This window comes from Setaria viridis, chromosome 5 (assembly GCF_005286985.2).
Source record: "Setaria viridis chromosome 5, Setaria_viridis_v4.0, whole genome shotgun sequence".
NCBI lineage: Eukaryota > Viridiplantae > Streptophyta > Magnoliopsida > Poales > Poaceae > Setaria > Setaria viridis.
The window spans coordinates 3,395,748-3,402,163 of NC_048267.2; positions in this window are offsets into that span (position 1 = coordinate 3,395,748).

A 6,416-nucleotide genomic window follows, 5' to 3' on the forward strand; every position below is an offset into this window, starting at 1 on the left:
CGTTGGTGAACCGGGCCATGTGTCCCTCACTCCCTTGCAACGATGCGCGTCCGGGATGTGCTGAACCTTTTTTCTCCTGGTTTTTGACTAGCAGGTGCTGGTATTGATTGTTTTGTTGTTATTTCGGATATAAACTTATACACGTGACTATGTGTGACTGCGTGCTGAAAGAACCGAGAAACAAATATTCAAAGGGGATATTTGAGAAAATTTGATAAGTGCGCATGCACTCCAAGTTTCATACTTTTATTTTTTTGTGTGTGTCATCAACTTGTATAAGGCTTTTATAGACTATGGTATACAAGTTTAGCACCAAAGATTTTGCTTTTTAAAAATATTTTTGATGTACTGTCAACTTTACGGTAATGGCATATGACCATAGGGTTGAACAATGGAAAGTTGACCATAGGGTTGAACAATGCCCTATTTTTTGAAATGGAAAGTATAACTGAATCGAAATTTATGCGCAAATCACACCATGTAGTAACGCTCCAACAGCTTCCACCACACGACTAAAACCTAGCACATGGGCGAAAGGGAGCCGTAGTCCACAGATTCCATGATGTTTACGAATTGTAACATCAATGGCATCACTCTTACATGTCGACAAACAAAAAAGTTCGGTTTGACAATTGGACGAAGAGCAGTGATTTTGCATTGTATACCTCTTTTCTAAAATGAACCAACAAGAGAGTTACCCGTTGAATAAAAAGAAGAAGCTATTGTACTCTACTCCATCCCTCCCCTCCCAAGTGAAGAGGATTTATACTGAGAACAGAAAAAACATACCGACATACGTAGCAATCAAACATAAAAACGATAATTTCACTAAGTCCAAACTTTGAAGGAACCTAAATGTATATCACGGTTTTCTGTGGTGACAAGCCGAAGCCGCGTGAAGATGAGATATTTAGGGGGTGTTTGGGAGATAGGGGCTAAACTTTAGCCCTGTCACATCGGATGTTCGAATGCTAATTAGAACGACTAAATATGAGCTAATTACAAAACTAATAGCAGAACCCCTAGGCTAAATCGCGAGACGAATCTATTAAACCTAATTAATCCATCATTAGTGAATGGTTACTGTAGCACCACATTGTCAAATTATGGACTAATTAGGCTTAATAGATTCGTCTCGCGATTTAGCTTAGGGGTTGTGCAATTAGTTTTATAATTAACCAATATTTAATACTTCTAATTAGTATCAAACATCCGACGTGACAGAAACTAAATTTTAGCCACTGTACACCAAACACCCCCTTATACGACGACATCTTGAAGCTTTCGCGATGCTTGTTTCCCGGTTGCACCCATCGACTATCGTCCTATCCTAATCCTACCCTCTGCTCCCCGACGAAGCAGTGGAAGGGGACAACGGCGTACATGTGGCCAGTGGCCAGGAGGAATGGAGGAGGATGGAAAGAGAGCCCTGGGCCCTGCCTGGCGCTCACAGTCACAGGGGACTGAGGGGAGTGGTGTCATTCTTGGCTAATGAAGAGGGGAGGGAAAAGATACCTGCCGGGCCCATATATCCCCATCATCCGCTACTGCTAAATTGTTTATCCATGTGCACGTAGTAGATGCTATACAGCTACGTAAGAACATGGCGAGATCGGCCTGCGATGGCGACGCGAAGATGGCGTGCAAAACCAGAGGGGTGAATTTCCATCGTGTTTGTCTGCAGTTCGATATACTTTTTTTTTCTCTGGTGTAGTAAACGGCAAACGGGCTTGTTACCACATGTAAATTCTAGGGTCACGAGATGGTAAAAAATGCTATATCTCACGGGGGTTCAATATATAAAAAAAAATGGCTCATTCCTTTGTTCGCTAGCGAGACTAGCGAGGGCCGTTTCGTGTCCACAGTGCGTGGGGATGAATGGGCTATCGAACCAGAACGAATGCCGTCCACCGCTTGGGGGCTGGGGGCGATGTGCAAGTACACATGGATTGCCACATGTGGGTCGGGCGCATGTGCGCAAAGGAGACGTGTTAGGTGGCCTTTTTCCGGACCCCGTGGACCCCCTTCATCAGTTTTTCCTCTGATTTTATCTCTCTTTTTTTTTGCTTGAATGGTGCCAGTTCTACTAGTTGAGTAGCTCTGATTTTGAATTTTTGAATAGCAGTTTCGCTCTGATAATGCAGCGGCGCGCGCTGTATCCGCTGCACCTGTCGCTGTGCGCGTTCCTGTGCTGTGCAGTGCCGCGCTCACGCAGGCGAGCGCGAGCGCGAGCGCGCGGTGGGCGTTTGACCCCTGTCCGGCCCCTGCCCCTCGCCCGCCGGGCAGGCCAGCCCCCAGGCCCAGGCGCCCAGCTGCCGCTTCCCTTCCCCAGCCGGGGTGGGCGGCGCCAGATCCGTCGAACCCAGACACGGAGGATACCCACGCCGTCCGTCTTCTGCGCTCGTTCTGGTATTCACCGCGGCGCGACGAGACCGACATTCCTACGCGCGGGCGCCGCGTGGGTTCGTTGGTGCTCGGGATACGTGAAATCCCCGACGCCCGCGGCTGATGCGACCATTGTTTTCGATAATCCCGTCCGGAGGTTGCGTACCCTGCGGTGGTTTCTGATACCGTTGGATTGGAAACCGCCGGAGATCTCCTGAGCAAGTTAAACGGAGAATAAAAAAGAGAGAGACGAGATTAGGAAGTAGACTGTTCCCTAATTGCCGGCGTTACCTTTTCTACCGCTCTCCCATCGTGCCTCTTTCTCTCCCACCGCGTCTCTCTCCACCCAGAAATCCTCTCTCGCCTCTCACTCCGACGAAACAACTGACGCCGACAGGATAACCAAAGACGGAGGTCATACCCATCTACCTTGACGCCCGCTGACGCCGTGGAGGCAAGATCCGGTCCGGCGCTCGCGTCGGCGGGGCATCGACAGGGACTTGACGCCTCCTTCATGGAGGAAAAGGCCTCCCCGGACTTCCCCTGCCGTCGAGGAGGTGCCCGCAGACTTCCCCACCTCCGTGTGGCCGGATCCAGGCGACAACATCCCCTTGTGGCCGTGGCACGATCTGTGAGGAATGATAGCACCGGCTTCCATGGATCCCAGCGGCGCACGAAGGTCCTGACGGTGAGCCGACGTCATCATGATGTGTTTCTATCCTCAATGAGCACCCCATGGATTCTCCAACCTCTCATATCTTCTTCCACTTTGTCCGGTGACGGAGGCGATGGATACGTGGAGGCATAGGCATCCTTCCCAACATTGCTCATCGGCGAGGAACGGCGATGGTGACGACGACAGGATCTGTGAAGGTCCACGGAGGATGCTCCAAGATGCTCCAGGATGCACATGGGTGAATTAATCTTTTCGTGATTCGTTTTGTCGCTGTAATTTGTAGTTGTTTGATGCGTTTATGAACATTCTTGATGATGCAAGACATTTCTTTGATTTTTGGATGGATTTTTCGAATTGGGACTGCGCATGCGCATGCATATTTTAAAAAAATATGAATTAGAAATTTTAAAGATTTGTTTAAAGAAAATGGAAGAAGAAAAAATACCCCAAAAATGATGAAAAGAATGAAACGATTTTTAGCAATATAAAAAATTGTTACTTTGTGTGGTAAATTGTTTACGAGGGAAAAACGTGAAATACTTATGATATATAAAACAAAAGATGTTGGAAGGATAATTTTTGTACGTGCGCATGCCATTGTTTATGCGGAACAGTGGAAGTACCATGGTCCTGCTCAGTCAAATCCATTAACTCCACTAACTTAATCTCTTCCACGCGAAAGTCAGGAGAAGATGCCCTCCCGAGAACATACCCTCCGCATGGCCTCGTCCCATTGTTTTGGGGTTCCTTTTTTGGGCGCAAGCGCGCGGCGGCGGCCGTAAAGCCGCAGGGAACCACGGGGCCGCGAGCGCGCGTCTTCGTCGGACTCGTCGCCATCGGGCAAGTGTGTGGAGTGGACCGCGCACGACGGGCGTCGTCGCTCGTTCGTCGGTCTCGCGTAACCCGCCCGGTGCTCGGTGTAGGTGTTCCTGTTCCCGTGCCGGAGGGAAACACGGCCTGTTCGTTGATTGGCGCGTGGGGCCAGGTGGCCGGTACGATGATTGCCTTGCTTTGCGTGATTCCGGGTTCCGTGGCCGGAGCCCAGCAGGAATGGCGCCACAAATTAAAGGGACGAACGAACGAGGTGGGAAGGCCGCCGTGTGTTCCTGTCTCGCATTGTTTCTGCGCTTGGAAGGAACCACAAAGCGACGTGTCAGCTGGTCAGTTTAGGCGCCACGAGTGGAAGCTGGGGCCTGGGAGTACCATGCGACCATGGTCGCGTACGTGATGCACGAAATCGAGGTTTGATACGGACTTACGGGAAGATGGGTACCTAACTAGCTACCCACTCCTCTCCTCTGGCCACGCCACATGCCAGCGTACGCTCGCCGTATTGTCGGCCGGTTAGCGCTACGGCTGCTGTTCGTTTGTTCGCTAACCCAAGCTCTCAGTCGTCGGTGGAGGAAGACGTGCTTCGACTATCCACAGGTGAGGAAAGCAGAGCAGTGTAACAGGTCAGTGAGTCACAGTGAGCTTTGTGTGCGTTTGAACAAAGGTGATTGGCGAAATGGACGCTCTAGAACCTTAGACCCACGAGGCCGTGTTCACTACTCCCTACTGGTCTACGCCACTGCACGCAGGTGGTCCGCAGCTACGAGAGAGGACTAAGAGCGTACACCGGCCCTTGTCCCACGGTAATCTTCCCATCAGATAAAACACGACACCGATGACATATACAATATCCATAATTATCAAGTCATCAGACGATGCCGCGATGGCGGTCAAGGCGTACTCCTAGGTTCCAGATCCCTCGACTGATGTACCCTTTGAGTCATACTTTCTCCATCCAAGTTTGATCAGTGTATAAGAAAATAAACAAATAAAAAGTATTCTGGAATAATTTGTGTATTTCCAGTTTGGAACCGATCAATACGCGTGGGATACGAAGTGTTTTTCTTGAAGCGCTAGCTACAACGGACGGAGGGTTGAAGCGCTAGCTACAACGGACGGAGGGAGTAAGGCCTGATTTGGTTTCCTGACTTATTTTTAAGCACCCGTCACATCGAATGTTTAGATACTAATTAGAAGTATTAAACGTAGACTATTTACAAAACCGATTACATAAGTGGAGGATAAACGGCGAGACGAATCTATTAAGCCTAATTAGTTCATGATTTGACAATGTGTTGCTACAATAAACATTTACTAATGATGGATTAATTAGACTTAATAGATTCGTCTCGCCGTTTAGCCTCCACTTATGTAATGGATTTTGTAAATAGTCTACGTTTAATACCCCTAATTAGTGTCTAAACATTCGATGTGACACGTGCTTAAAAATAAGCAAAGGAACCAAACAGGCCCTAACTCTTAGCCTGGCTCGTTAAGTTCTCCTTGTCTCTGCATTTCTAGCATAGACGCAGATCATAACTGGACGGAGGGAATATCATATTGTAGCTCTTTAAAGAAGAAATAGGGACTCATAGTATAGTAGCGTCTTATTGCACTCAATAATCAAACCAGCTTGGACCCGTGGCCCACAGCTCGATCTTACCTACCAGTAGAGAGCCTCAACCCAAGAGAGAACAAAGCTAGGTCGCCTAGTTTGAACACAAGCTGGACCGTCGGCTACCTCACTCACGGCTCACCCCACCCGCCGCCGGCAAAGCCATGCATGCATGTGTCCTACCTCCCGTTCGCCCCAGCATTAGCATTGATGCTTCATCCGTCGTGCCATCGCCGCGACGGCATCGGCAAAGGTCAAGGTTCCAGCAGCGCGCGACCACCATTTGCATCCCATGATGAGAGAGCCCGGATTAGGTAGTATGATTGCGAGATCATCAAAAGTTCTTGATCTCATGGACGGAGCCGGCCGGGCCGGGGGGCCCCGACAGCAGTCGCCTAACCCCCTGTCCTTTCCATGATTAAGCGGTGTGATTGCTGCTGCTAATTAACACTTGTCTGAATGTCTGATTGAGCCTGCTGCAAGAGGCCAGAGGGAGCATCATGTGGCACATGAGCTCGTCGAACACATGTGCACGTACTGGGCCGGTACAGACAGAGGACAGGGCTGCAGAGAGTTTTCTACTGCGATATTCTCCAACAAAATACGGTTGCTCCGGGGCACGCTGCATGTTGCCGGTGGCGTGTGCATGAAAGAACGGCGGCCCGGGGCTGAGGTGCCGTCCGACGTGGACAAAGGAATCCGATGAGGATATGATCTGTACTGTACTGCCGTGGTATGTGAGTTGTGAGTATGTCCGAGAGCAAGTCCAAAAACAGCCGTGCATCGAGCAAGTAGCAACGGGAGCGATCGAGTAAAGAAAGAAGAGAACAATTCAACGTGGCCCGGGGAAATGGCGATAAGCCGATGAGGTTAAGAACTGTGTAACCAGACCAACATTATTTGGACGGG